The sequence below is a fragment of the Phalacrocorax aristotelis genome, chromosome W (assembly GCF_949628215.1).
Source record: "Phalacrocorax aristotelis chromosome W, bGulAri2.1, whole genome shotgun sequence".
Taxonomy (NCBI): Eukaryota; Metazoa; Chordata; class Aves; order Suliformes; family Phalacrocoracidae; genus Phalacrocorax; species Phalacrocorax aristotelis.
Window position 1 is genome coordinate 6,288,124 of NC_134310.1, and position 12,998 is coordinate 6,301,121.

Below are 12,998 nucleotides of genomic sequence, written 5' to 3' on the forward strand. Positions count from 1 at the left end.
ATGGTGACAGTTACACTTCCCAGCTACAACAAACTTTGCCCAACCCGTAAAAATATGTCTATGCAAATGCCAAGTGTTCATAAATGCTTTTTTTAGCAAGGTATGTTAGCCACGTTTCTCAGTGAGTTATGTGTTGATCATCTGAAACTTCCTTTTTTTTGGGCTTGTTTATCCTGCAGATACGTTATCTACTTGACACTTTACTAATACAAATACCATTCAACAGTGTGCTTCGATCTAAGATAGAAAATATTCCGTCTCTTTACATTCTTTTTAGAATACTAATGTTTACCAAAAGTGTAATACTAATCTTCTTTCTTAAAACTTTAGTTAAATTTGGGAGAAAACAGTTTAATATTCACAGAAGGGTCATGATACAATTTCCTTGGGACAGTTTAGTTCCTGAATGTCCGCTGACCTTTGTGTTGCACAACATGACTCATTAATTCTAAAGCTTTAATTCAGACTTTAAATCCTTCACTAATCATAAGACATTGTTTATGGTATGAGCAGGGTTATGCCAAGGTTCCTTCAGGTAGAGACAGGAGGGGGGAGCTGGCGATGGCGTACCAGCTAGTGGAAGGACAGGTAAAGGAGTGAGAGTAGTTTTCACTTGCGAAGTTTTAAATCGTGGGTTTATTTATTCTTTGCAGAGGGAGTCTTTCTTCAAGGCTTTGGAAGCTGCTCATGTCTTGACAATGCAAGAACTGTCATACCCCCTCTGGAGGAAAGTAGGCTTTTATTTTAAACAAAAACAGGGTAGAGAACATCAATGGAGCGGTACTTTACTTTTAATTGCCAGTAACTAGAACAGCTAATAGTAAGGAAAATCAGGCTACTAGAATAACAAGCTTGAATAGTACAATGCTTAACTAGCTGGCATCTTGTCACAGTGCTATGCAGAGTGGCTCGCAGCCAGGAGTTGCCACCGGCAGCCGTGATATTTTCTGCCACTGCTGCAGCTGATCCCACGGCTGCTGTTGGTGGCAGAGGGTCTGCAGTCCCGTGGAGGAGGCAGGGACAGAGTGGTGGCCAGGTCACACTCCGAGAATTTAGAGAAGATGGGATTGGGGAGAAGCAGCTGTGCACACAAGAAAAATACAGAGGAAAGCATTTCACTATATAATTACTTTGGAGATATGAGATTAACCCAGAAAAAATATTCTAGAGGGAAGGAAAAGTGATGGAGCCTGAACGAAAGGAGAAGAGGGTAAGTGTAAAAGGAACAGAGTAAGAGGTAATCTGAAGACTGTGAGGGAAGGGAAAACTGGAGCCCAAAGGCAGCCAGCTCCTTACTGAAGAAGTCCAGTCAGAGATGGACACATTATTCTAAGTTCTCAGTTCCCAAAGTCTCAGGTTCTGCAGTTGTTTCGCTCCCCACGCTGCACTTCCCAAACTTTTCCTGACTGGAGCCCTTTGGAGCTGTTGATCCCAATGCGGCACGAAAGGATCCTCTCTGGATTTCAGTGGTCAGCATGAGGAATTTGTTTCATGAGGTTAGTGGATAGAGAGCCAAAAGGGAGTAATATATGCTAGAAATGTTTCTATTTTGTATCTGTGTGGTGCCAGGTAACAACTGCAGTAATTCCAGGGATAAATTTTTAAAAAGATGCCGCACATTTCTAGTGTCATTTGACAGCTGCCATATATTTGTAGATGTGTGACATTGTCAAATTGGTTAGTCCTGATCTGTGTGTTGCTATAAATTTTATGGCCAGTAGCAGCGAATTAGAAGCATTTTTAAAAAGTAATAGAAGCCCAGTTTTTAGCTCTCTGGTTTATATTCTAGGGGAGATAATATCTAATCTTGCTCCCCACTCAGCTGAATCTTTTGGCCAATGTAGATCATGCTGATGGGTGAGAAGAGAGGATGTAAGCAAAGCCTGAAGGTAGTTTGGAAAATGAAGAAGGATGGAGGATGAATAAGGTGTTAAATAAGTGTTCAAGCTTTTCCCGGCAAATGCACGGTGAAGAAGCTGAGCTGTAGGGCATGTTGTTAATGTGTGATGATTCATCCAGCGCTCCAAAATACTCTGACAGTTCTTCAGGCGTGTTTGACAGACTCTTTACAATCACTCTGAACAGGTAATATACAGACAACAGAAGGAAGTTACCCTTTCCTTGCTGTTAGAAGCTCATCCTTGCCCACGCTGCTTCATTCTGGGGTTGGTAGGGCTAAGCCAGCTCTCAGGTTTTGAGGCAGGTTTTGAGGTTTCCCAGTGCTGTGGCCCTGGCATCTATGAAATTCCCATGCTACAATCCTCCCACTCCACCACACTCCACCTGCGCGTTGGAGAAACAATCTGTCCCAACACGATTTCACAAGGGGAAACAAAGAAGCCCTTTGTGTTGGTGTAGCTGATAGAAAGGTGCCTCAAGGGTGCAAGGAATTCAGCTGGGGTTGGGGAGAGGAGAAAGAAAGGCAGCCATGGGGTTCCTGGTTTTCTCTTTAGCTTTTGTGTGTTGCTTGTCCCTACTGTGCCACCTCTGTGGGGTGCATTTGTGGGTAAACTGTATCTTTTAAACGTTTCTACCAATTCTAAATGTTACCAAAGATTTTTCTGCTCTTTTCTGCATTTGCAGCTTCTTCCTGTCCCTTCCTCACTGTTTCTGCCTGCACCATCCCGGTTCCTGCGTGACTGGCTCCTGTGAGATGCTTCAGCACAGCCCCTGTCGGAACATCATGGTGCACTTTAATACCCCGAGTCACTCAGACATGCGGGACTAAGCATATTCTGGATTGCAGCCTTTTGGCCTGAGCCTTGAAAGCCACTTGCCATAAAGTGTACAATGGGTAACTTTTCGTCCGAGTTATTTTGGCTTCAAGTTGGGTTATTTTGAGCTCTGTTTTAAAGAAACAGAGAATATCAGTTCTGATCCTTGTATAGGATATATATGTAATCCATACTCTAGTATACACTCTTTCTTCTGGTAACAAGAAAAATCCAGGTGTTTCAGTGCGTTGTAGTTGCTTATCCAGATTTAATCCTGGGGTACAAAACAATGCAGTGCGCTCCGCAGGGTGTGCAGGGCTAACACTCTGAATGTATCTTAGAAAGGAAATGCTGCAAATAGAAGACAAGTTAATGAACACACATTTCCCTTCTCCCATTCTATGTGGTTCTCTCCTGTTTGATGCCATTAATACCCATGTTGCTGCTCTTCGCCTATAGCCATGCTAAGCATGTTCAGGGCTGTGCTAAGAACAGACCCCACACTGCCTTTTTGTGCTTCCTTCACCTTCCTTGGCTAGAGGGAGCTGAAAAAAAGAACAACGTTCTCCGTTCACTAGGAGCAAACTCATTGTCTTCCTGGTGACATGTGGGATCCAAATCGGACAACAGAACAACTACCCCCTGTTTTCTGGAATCGGTGTACTCCCAGTGTTAGCCCTTGCCTATTTGACCTCATTGCAGGGGCACGGAGCTCCCCGGGGCCTGGCTGCTTCTCCCACAGCTGCGAGATGCCAGGAGGAGCTTACAGAGCTGTTCTGCCCCCAAAGGGAGTCTAGTTCCACTGATGCAGGAAGATGATTTCATCCCTCTGCCCGAGTCAAGCTGAGAATGGGGCTCATTCTGCTCAGCCCTCTCAGAGTTCACGGAATGATGCCACCCACAGCGGAGGGTAGGATGAACAGGTCAAGCTGTCCTCCCCAGGTGCTTGTTTCAGCCTGTGGACCATGGGCCACGACACTGACCACACAAACTTAGGCTAGGTGTGTAACTCAAAGATGGCTAAGATTTGGGGAGAGAGATCTTCGCTGAATAAATTAAGTTTCTGCAGAGGAATTTTATATAAAAATTTAGTTCTTTTGATAGAGCTACCAATGTAATTAACATTTTGTAACACTGTTTGTCTTGTTGAAGACAAACAGGCAGAACAAGAATACCAATCTTGACTTTTAGTCAAAACCTGTGGCAGCAACACCATACGCAGACCAGTTTTCATTACCAGATTTGTTGGGGTACTTTTGTCTGTTTTTAGTTTTTTTTTTTAATAGATTAAAACTTCGTCACAGACACTGTGTTCATATTGAAATTTCCCCAGCTGAGAAGCTGCCTCAGGCTAACTGTTTTTGGCAAGTTTTTGCTGAAATAAATTGGGTGCTTGATATGATGAGTTTAGCAAAAATTCACTGCTTTGATTATATCTATACAATCCATTTATCTTTTATTTGCTTTGGAAAAAGAATTTGACGAAACCAGACATACACAACAAGTTACATCAAAAGAATCTTAACACTGCAAAAGTAACTTAGGTATGGGCTAGGTGCCCAGCGTAAATGAATATTTTCCATTTATCATGTGATTAATGACTGTGCTGTAACACAAACAGAAAGGGTCAATAGCCTTTAAATTCTTAAAATGGATTTTAAGAAATGTTCCTTAAATGGATTTTTTGGATGTAATCTTTTCAAAGAGGGTATATTTGGAATTTAGACCATTGCTCACAGTGGTAGAATTATTAATCATTAACCTTGATTTATTTGACTGCAGTATGATTTACTAATAAAAACCAAACCACGAGAATTAAGGGAGTAGGAATTTTTGGCATTTAAAGAGTGAAAAAAAATGTTAAAATGAAGTCACATGGTGTGAGAATGCTGACTGTCCTTTGCCTGCTGTGAGGAGTTATGTGCATTTGGGAGACTGTAGGTTGTTTGGGGCAGGATGGGGGACACTGAGGACAGAAGCGAGTTTGTTTTGATGCAGTGCTGCTGGCTTACAGCGACAGGAGGAGTCGATGTCTTTGCATTCAAGCCCAGACACTCTTTAGCTCAAGTGCTTTCACAATTAGCTTTTCTCAAAGCTACCTTCTGCATGTATTAGCAATACTGTCCAATCCCTACCCATAGCTTCTCTTTTCTTTCCATTCCAGGTACAAAATCTTATTCTTACAACTCTCATTTGGGCTTATTAACTTTTATCTAGAGGCTGAGTTTTCCATTGTGGCTTCCCCTGATGGACTAAAAAAAATACAACCAATCTAAAATGAATTTTAATAGGAATGTATTGGCTTTCTCTCCTGCTTCTTCTCAAAACTCAGCTCTCCAGCTGGCATTCCCTTGTTAATCTCCAGCCTTGCAGAGATTACTCTCCTGTTAGGCAGGGAAACAGACTGCTTTTGATCATATTAGACTGTTAAACAAAAGGTCAAGTACACAAAAAGACACCACAAACGTGACAAGTTGAATGATCAAAGTACTAACTCCTCTGTGTTAGAAAAAGAAGGATTATTCTATCCCTTTCTCTCTTTTTCACTGGCATTATCACTTCATTTTCCTCCCCTAGGGTGTGATTCATTTAACTGGCAGTCTAAAAGATATGTGTGTAGTGTACAACTAGATATTTAACTCCATGTCTTATCAGTGAAGAGAGAGGCATCATCACAGAGTGATTCCTCCCATCCTAAGGCAGGTGAAATCATCTCTTTCTTTTCATCAGTTGCAGAGGGAACCTAGAACTAATTTAGACTCCGTATCTAATTTTTAGCTTGATAAAATTAGGTGAGATGAGTCTCATCCCTAGTGTTGACATTTATTGTTTGGAGAAGGTTCTACTTGTTTTAAGCTGGGAATCTCAGTTTCTGTCTGTGGCACATTACAATTAGCGATGATGGGAAATGCCTCAGAACGGTCTACACTGTAATTAGCATGTTCTTGAATATTGCTTCATTCAGGAACCTCACTCATTTTGAAGGGAAGACCAGTCGCATAATGCACATATGGGAGAAGAGATTTCCTCCTGGGTGACAGCTGAGTTCACAACTCTTGTGACAGAAGAGGTTTTGGTACTGAGAAAGAGTGGCAAAATACTGACTTTTCATTCAAGCTGCGAAAGTGGGGTCTAGGTGAAAGTGATTTTATGTCTTGGAGGAAAGACAAGCTTCTAGTAATATTTTTAAATCATGCAATATGGTTATATTACCTTTTTTTCTGCCTTAAAATTAGCGCTGATTGTGGAGTAAATGTGAGATTCACAAAGGCAGCATGCAATTTAGGTGGGTTTTAGGCACCCAATTCAAAGAAAATAAGCCATGAAAACTAACTGTGTGGTTGATGGAGAGTTTATAGTGTCTAAACTTCCAGTAGAAAAATTTCCAGAAAATTCACCTCATGTTCTGCTCTTGATCTTAGTCACAGGTGCCACCATCTTGGTTAAAAGGGATATCAACGTACCTGGATCGCAGGTCCAGTCGAGGAAAGTGAAGTAAGTGTCCCAGCTCCTACATCCGCTGAAAGGCCTGATCCGGTCTCTTCCGAGCAGACCTGATTCACAGGACCAGCACCGCACCCAACACGGAGCGCTGCAGCAGAGCTTTGCAGATGGGTAAAAAACGTAGCATGGGAAAATTAAGTGGTGAGAAGAGCAGCGAACAATAAATCTTTTAACTTTTCTCTCCCATTCTTCCAAAACCCCTCAAACCAACAATGTATTCTTAATAAGTTTACAAGATTCTGGTTTTTTTTGTGTACCTCTCTTCTCTCTTATAAATGGCAGCCAGTTTGCTGCAGAGGTCTTCTAGTATGGCTCTTCTATGGAATATTCTTAGCTTTTAAAGACTGCTCAATGAAAATAATAATATAAAATTGCAATCAATCAAATAGAGGAATATAATGTGGCTAATGGAAAACTGCAGTGAAGGGTGATTAAAGGGTATGTTTTCTTTTGAGGAAGGACATCTTGTCTTCTGATAGGGAAATTTGGTTGCTTTGTTAGGGTGGCAGCTAATCCTATTCCTTGTGGCCTGGTGTAGTCATAACGTGATAAGCTTTTGAATGTTGCCTGCTGGATTGGTTGCATTCTTTGTGCTTAGAGCTGGGTTTTGGCATACCCCAACCAAGCCTCCCTGTCCCCTTTCTCTGTCATCAATGACCAGATTCCTTCAGGACACACCTCTGATGCTGGCAGCCTTTCTGTGCAAGGCCACTTGAAATATTTTAGAACTGTTTCATTCATAACCTAAAAATATTTGCCTACATCAGAGGCGCTGCAAAAGCAAGGAAATACAGGATTTTATAGTGGGCTGCCTGGGGTTAGCAGCATGCTACTGCTACACCCCTGGAACGACAGGTTCCTCCATTGTTATTGTCCACACAAATTTAATATTTGAGACACAGCACTGCAATTCCTTTTAGAAACTTCTGTATATAAATTTAACAGAAAATCAGAAAGGATGAGCAGAAAAAATGTTGTTGATACTAATATGATTGGGGTAGAGGTTTTTTGGTGAAAATAAAACTGTAGCAAAAAAATCTGCTGTCATAGATACATACAGCAAAAGTGTAGCCCTACAAAAATGCACTAATTTAAGCTAATGTGCATCTCCTGAATGAATTATTTCATGGCATGAGTACACTAACACGTGTTATAGGATTAGACTTGCATGTATTTGTACTTTCATTATGTTGTGGTTCAGCTCCAGCTGGCAACTAAACACCACGCAGCCGCTCGCTCACCCCCACCCCTCTGGGATGAGGGAGAGAATCGGAAGACCAAAAGCAGAAAAAAATCCCCACTTGTGGGTTGTGTTTAATAATTAAAATAAATAATAATGTTAATAATAATGATGATTATAGTAATAGTGATAATATAGTAAAAAGGAAAAGGGAAAAAGGAAAAAAACCCAGAAACACAAGCGATGTAACCGCTTACCACCCGCCAAACGACGCTGCCCGTCCCCGAGCCGCGATTGCTGCCTCCCTCCCCCGGCCAGCCCCTCCCAGTTAACATACTGGGCATGACGTTACAGGATATGGAATATCCCTTTGGTCAGTTTGAATCCGCTCTCTTGGCTGTGCCCCCTCCCCTCCCGGCTTCTTGTGCACCCAGCAGAGCATGGGAGGCTAGAAAAGTCCTTGACTAGTACAAGCGCTACCCAGCAACAGCCCAAAACATCTGTGTGTTATCAACATTGTTTTCATTCTAAGTCCAAAGCGCAACCCTGTGCCCGCTGCAGTGAAGAAAATGAACTCTATCCCAGGTAAAACCATGACACATTAATTGAAATAGATTAATAACCTAACTAAAACCCACTCAAATTGGGCATCTCAGGCATTTTCCTGTAAATACTTGTTTATAAATGTTTGGGTTTTTCCTGTTTAAGCGGCTTTGGGTTGGGTTTTTTTCTGTGTATGTGTTTGTTTTTACAATTTAATTAGCAATCATTTTATCAATCTCAGTATAAAAAAAGGATATGTTAAAATAATGTAAAATTAAAAAACCCAAGGCAAGTGTGGTTCTGTACAGGTTGATAGAAACCCAAGGGAAGAAATTTTTCCATGACTCTTCTCTAGAGTGTAACACCGAGGGAAACTTGGAAAGATTGTATGCCATGTTGGTAGAATAGAAGTTATTTTAGTAAGAACATTCCGAGAGGTTCATTTTGCAGTATCGGAATTGCCAGGGAGGACTTTGACTTGCTTTATTCAAGGGAATAGCATCCAAACAACAATTTAATAATATTTTCTGTGTGGAGCCAAACTCTAAATGAAAGATACTGACAAAAAGAGGGGTATGCATTTTTTGCTTAAGGATTAGTCTCATTTTAATTGAATATCCACAGATTCTTATGGAATAATACAAAGCAAAAATAATACGTACTTAACAGCAATCTATGTCTTCTAGCATAAACCAGCTAATTACAAACACTTTAGAAAAATGACAGTTCACACATTTTTACATGTAGGTTTGGGTTAAAAGGGCCCACTACAAAGGAAAAAAAAAAGAGATAGATTATGTTCTATTGTCATGGTGACTTTTTAAAATTCACTTTACCAGTAGCATGCTGTATTTTTGACTGCCAGTAAATATGGAAATACAAAAGAGAAAACATGTGCTTTTGTATTTATAGCAATTTTACCTTTACATTTCAGCTGCTGTCAGGCCAATCTGAGCTTATTGCCACCAGCATTTCATGAACTCTCTTGTTTTTTCATCCCTAGATAAATAAAATTGAAGATGTGTTGCTTTTAAAACCTTTACTGCTTAGGTTTTCTCATACATGTGTATGTGCATCTCTAAGCAAATAATCTTTGGAAATAATAGATGGAAAAATTGCAGTGAGGTATGCTTTAAATATCCACTCACATTTACACAGTACTGTACAGAAGAAATTGTGTTAATTATCCAACTTCAATATACAGCAGCATCTTGGTTTTATTTCCTGTGTCTTCCCTGTGAATCAAAATGGAAATTACTGGACAGTCCCAAATCTGGATGATTCCTGTACGTGCCAGAACAAAGTAGTTTAACTGCATAAATCTGATGGTTGCTGCGTAACGCAGTGACAAGCGCCTGCATTTCCAAAAGTCAAGTACCTTAAAGAGATGGGAAGGTATTTCCTAGTCTGTCATCAGTGGTTCAGGAAGGGATCCAGTTTTTCAGACTGTGGGCTGATGCTGGGTGAATGTTGAAATTCAGCCATTAATTAGGCTATGAGTAAGAATACCATGATTTTTGTGAATATGCTATCGTGGGCATAAAATCAATTCTTCTGCAGCTAAAATGTGGCTCTCCATGGATTCACCATTAGAAAAATCTCATGAAAGGTAGAATCCAAGACCAGAAAACTGTTGTTGATAACACCTGCTGCTTGATATAATACAGTGCGTTCGTAAGTCAAAGTATTTATCCTTTGGAGATGTTTTTATGAGGCAGAAACAAGGCCTGGTGTATGTTTGGAACATTGACCAGTATAGCTGTATTGCTAAAAGGATGTAGTTTAGTTCATTTTATTTTTTAAACATGTATGTATACTGGCAAAAGTCCTAATGTAAATGCACTTTTACTAGCAACATTTTTTTTTTTTTGCTGGTACAGCGTGTTTCTCTTATAAACTGCATCTCCAGTGGAAATGTAGAGCTCAGCTGGTAAACCCTTTCACAAACAGGCTTTGAGAGCAGCTCTCTTTAAGGAACTGGCAAAGAAATTGGTAAAATGGCTTCAGTCACCTCAGGTTTCTGCTTGGTCGGTTGTCACTGCTTGGCTTTTGGGTAAGGTAAGTCCTTGGGTTTAAGCCACTGGTCGGCAACTCCCCACCAATGCGATTAAATCTTCTGTCCGCAGTCTCTGAAACTTTCATCGGCTCTCCTTCAGAGCCATGTCAATCTCTTGCCTCCACTGAGAGGCCGATCCAAACTTGTAATGATCTTCTAAAGATGAAGGCAGCATATTTGGTGTCGTGTTTATCACAGCACGTAGATCTGATTTTGTTTGAGGCCTGTGCAGGTCTATCAACATCAAACTTCAATGTGTTGCTCTGGATTTGGTAACGGGACATTGCCAACTTGATTGGTTCTGTGTTTCTCAAAGAATTTGTAGCTACTCTGGTTTCAAGAGGCATCTAAAATCACTGTCTGAAAGAAGTTAATAAATCTTTTTTGTTGTTGCTATAAAAATGTACTTTTTACATGAAGCTACAGTTTCTCCATTTCAGGTTCTTTTCTATGTTGAAAAGACATCCATCCATCCATCCATCCATCCATCCATCCATCCATCCATCCATCCATCCACCCACCCACCCACCCATCCATCCATCCAGGAACATACAATTTATACACTCATAAAATTCTGTTAAAAATTAAAAATATAGTGCATATGACTTAGAATGCTTTACCAGAAAGTGCACTTTTTGAAAAATTGTTTCAAAGAAGTTACAAATTGACTTTTGTATTCAAACAAATGACTTCGTACCTTGAAATGAAATTGGTAATCTGTCCTTTTCACAGCTGAATTCTTAATCTTGCCCCAAAGGAATGACTTGGAAAAATATGAAGTGTCATAGTCAGGTCTGTTTTTTTTCTGTAGTTTTTCTGCAAATGGAGACAGTGTCTTTTCTTTGGAAAAACCACAAAACAACCAAACCCCACATTCCTCTGGTATGGCTACTGCTGAGGAGCAAGAACCAGCCTATTTCTTTGGGTCCCAAGACTAAATGTAATCGAGGCTTCTTATCTTCCATGCCCATGTGTTCCATGACAGCAGTATTTTCCATAATGTTGTGAACATTTTTCGCTGAAGTGTTTAGTAACTGCAGGTGCATGAAAGGTTTCTAGGGTTGTACTTTTAAAATATTATTAAGTGTTCTATCAATTTTGTTCATTATATAATTGTAAACTTCCCTTTCAGTGCCCAACGGCATTGCATTCTTTTGTGGAAAGCACAGCAGATGATTTTTTTACCCAAATGCATAAAAACAGTCTCTAAAGAAAAAAGGAAGTTCTCATTTTAAGTATTAAACCGAGTGGGAGATAGTGAATTCACGTACTGTTATACTACAAGGAGATTTGTAATTGTTTCTAGTCCGAGCTAAAATTAATTTGATCAGAAGAGCCCTTTCTTAATTTCAGTGGGTTCGTTTAGTCCATCTGACAGACCATGTGTGAAAAAGGATACTCAGCTTTGCAGATCGGGTTGACACATTAACGTTTGAAGATTTCTGACTGCTGCTTCTCTCTTGAAACAGATGTCTGCTGACTGTTTGGAAAGCTTAGGACAGGATGCCTTTTGCGGGGAGGTGTTACTTGGCATAAAACCTAAACTCCAAAAAACTGAAGTGCTGTTTTTCCCTTGTAGCACAGAATTCACTTTGTCAATAACTGGCTCATAACAAAACTTCTAGAAAGCCATGGAGGTCGACGCTTGCTTGGTGCTTCTAATTAACATGCCGGCGAGACAGAGTACGGAGTTTTTACCCTCTTCAGCTTCTAGGGTTAATGCTGTGGATGCAGTGCTCTGTTTTTCATGCAAAGGTCTGTTTGGTAAATACATCTGTGAGGGAAGTGCATGAGAAAAACACATCAAATGAGAAGTAACGTTAGAAAGCATATTCGGTGCTCCTTTGTAGTGTTCAGCAAAATAAAGATCTTGTCTGTAGCAGTTTTATTCACTGAAAGGAAAAAAGAGAATCTCTGTGTATACAGAGGAGACATCCCTCACTTGAGGAAAACCTTGCTTTGCCAGAATTGTCCTCTAGGGGATCTCAGAGCCGAGTGAAGCAGTGGTTCATTTCAAAGAGCCATGGGTTGGGGTTGCCAGGCTTGAAATGCTCCTCAAGTGGTAAAATATGCAGGTAATTCTTCATCTGCAGTTGTCTGCAAGGGGTTTTACCTGATGAGTTTGAGACATTTTGTGCGAGCTGGCTCTGGTGAAGTCAGGGGTTTCCAAATGATTTTGGCCAGATAGGTGTTTCTTACATTTTCTTCCCCCCTTTGCTCACAGAATCCTCATGAATCCAAAACACAGATTTCAAGAGTCTCAGCATCACGTCTGCATCTCTCAGCTAACTGAGAACTGAACCCAGGTACAGCGTCTTGCCTCCGCCTCTGCAGCATTGTCCACCTGGGTTTTTCCCAGGCAGGTATGATTATAGATGATACCCTCATTACCCAGGAACGGCAGGTAGGAGATTTCAAACTCTTAGCAGCTTGTCTCCACAATAGGAGGTATTAATGGTGAATGATTGTCCAGTGTCATGAAATCAACACAAAGACAAGGTGTGAAAAATCTTTCCTGTCTGTAAGGCTCCTTCTTAAAACCAGACCTTTTTGGTGTCTGTGCATTGATATGAGAAGGTTCTGTGGAGGCTGCCATGCCATCCGGGGCCCTCTTTCAGAGTTATCAGAGTGCCTTACAAACTGAGGACAGATTGGGAAAAAACCATGCCATTTACTCTTAGGGATGGTTTGGTGAGAGTTAATAAGAGGAACTGGCAATGAATTAACAGAGGCGGTCAAGGCTGGAAGAGGTGCCTAGACCTGTGGGCACTTCGTATTTTCAGAAAGAAACATACACTGGGTATAGGAAGGACAAAAATGCACCATTTTCATTGCCTGTGTTAGTTATTCCCTGGGGCAATGGCCATTTTAATGTCTGTCTGGAGGAAACTGGGTGCGCACTTTGAAGGAAAATGTCTCAGTGCTGGCCAGCAGCAAGTTAGGGGAAGGGTTTATAATTTAAACAAAAAATATATCTCTTTCTGGGCTGGTGACTAATGGA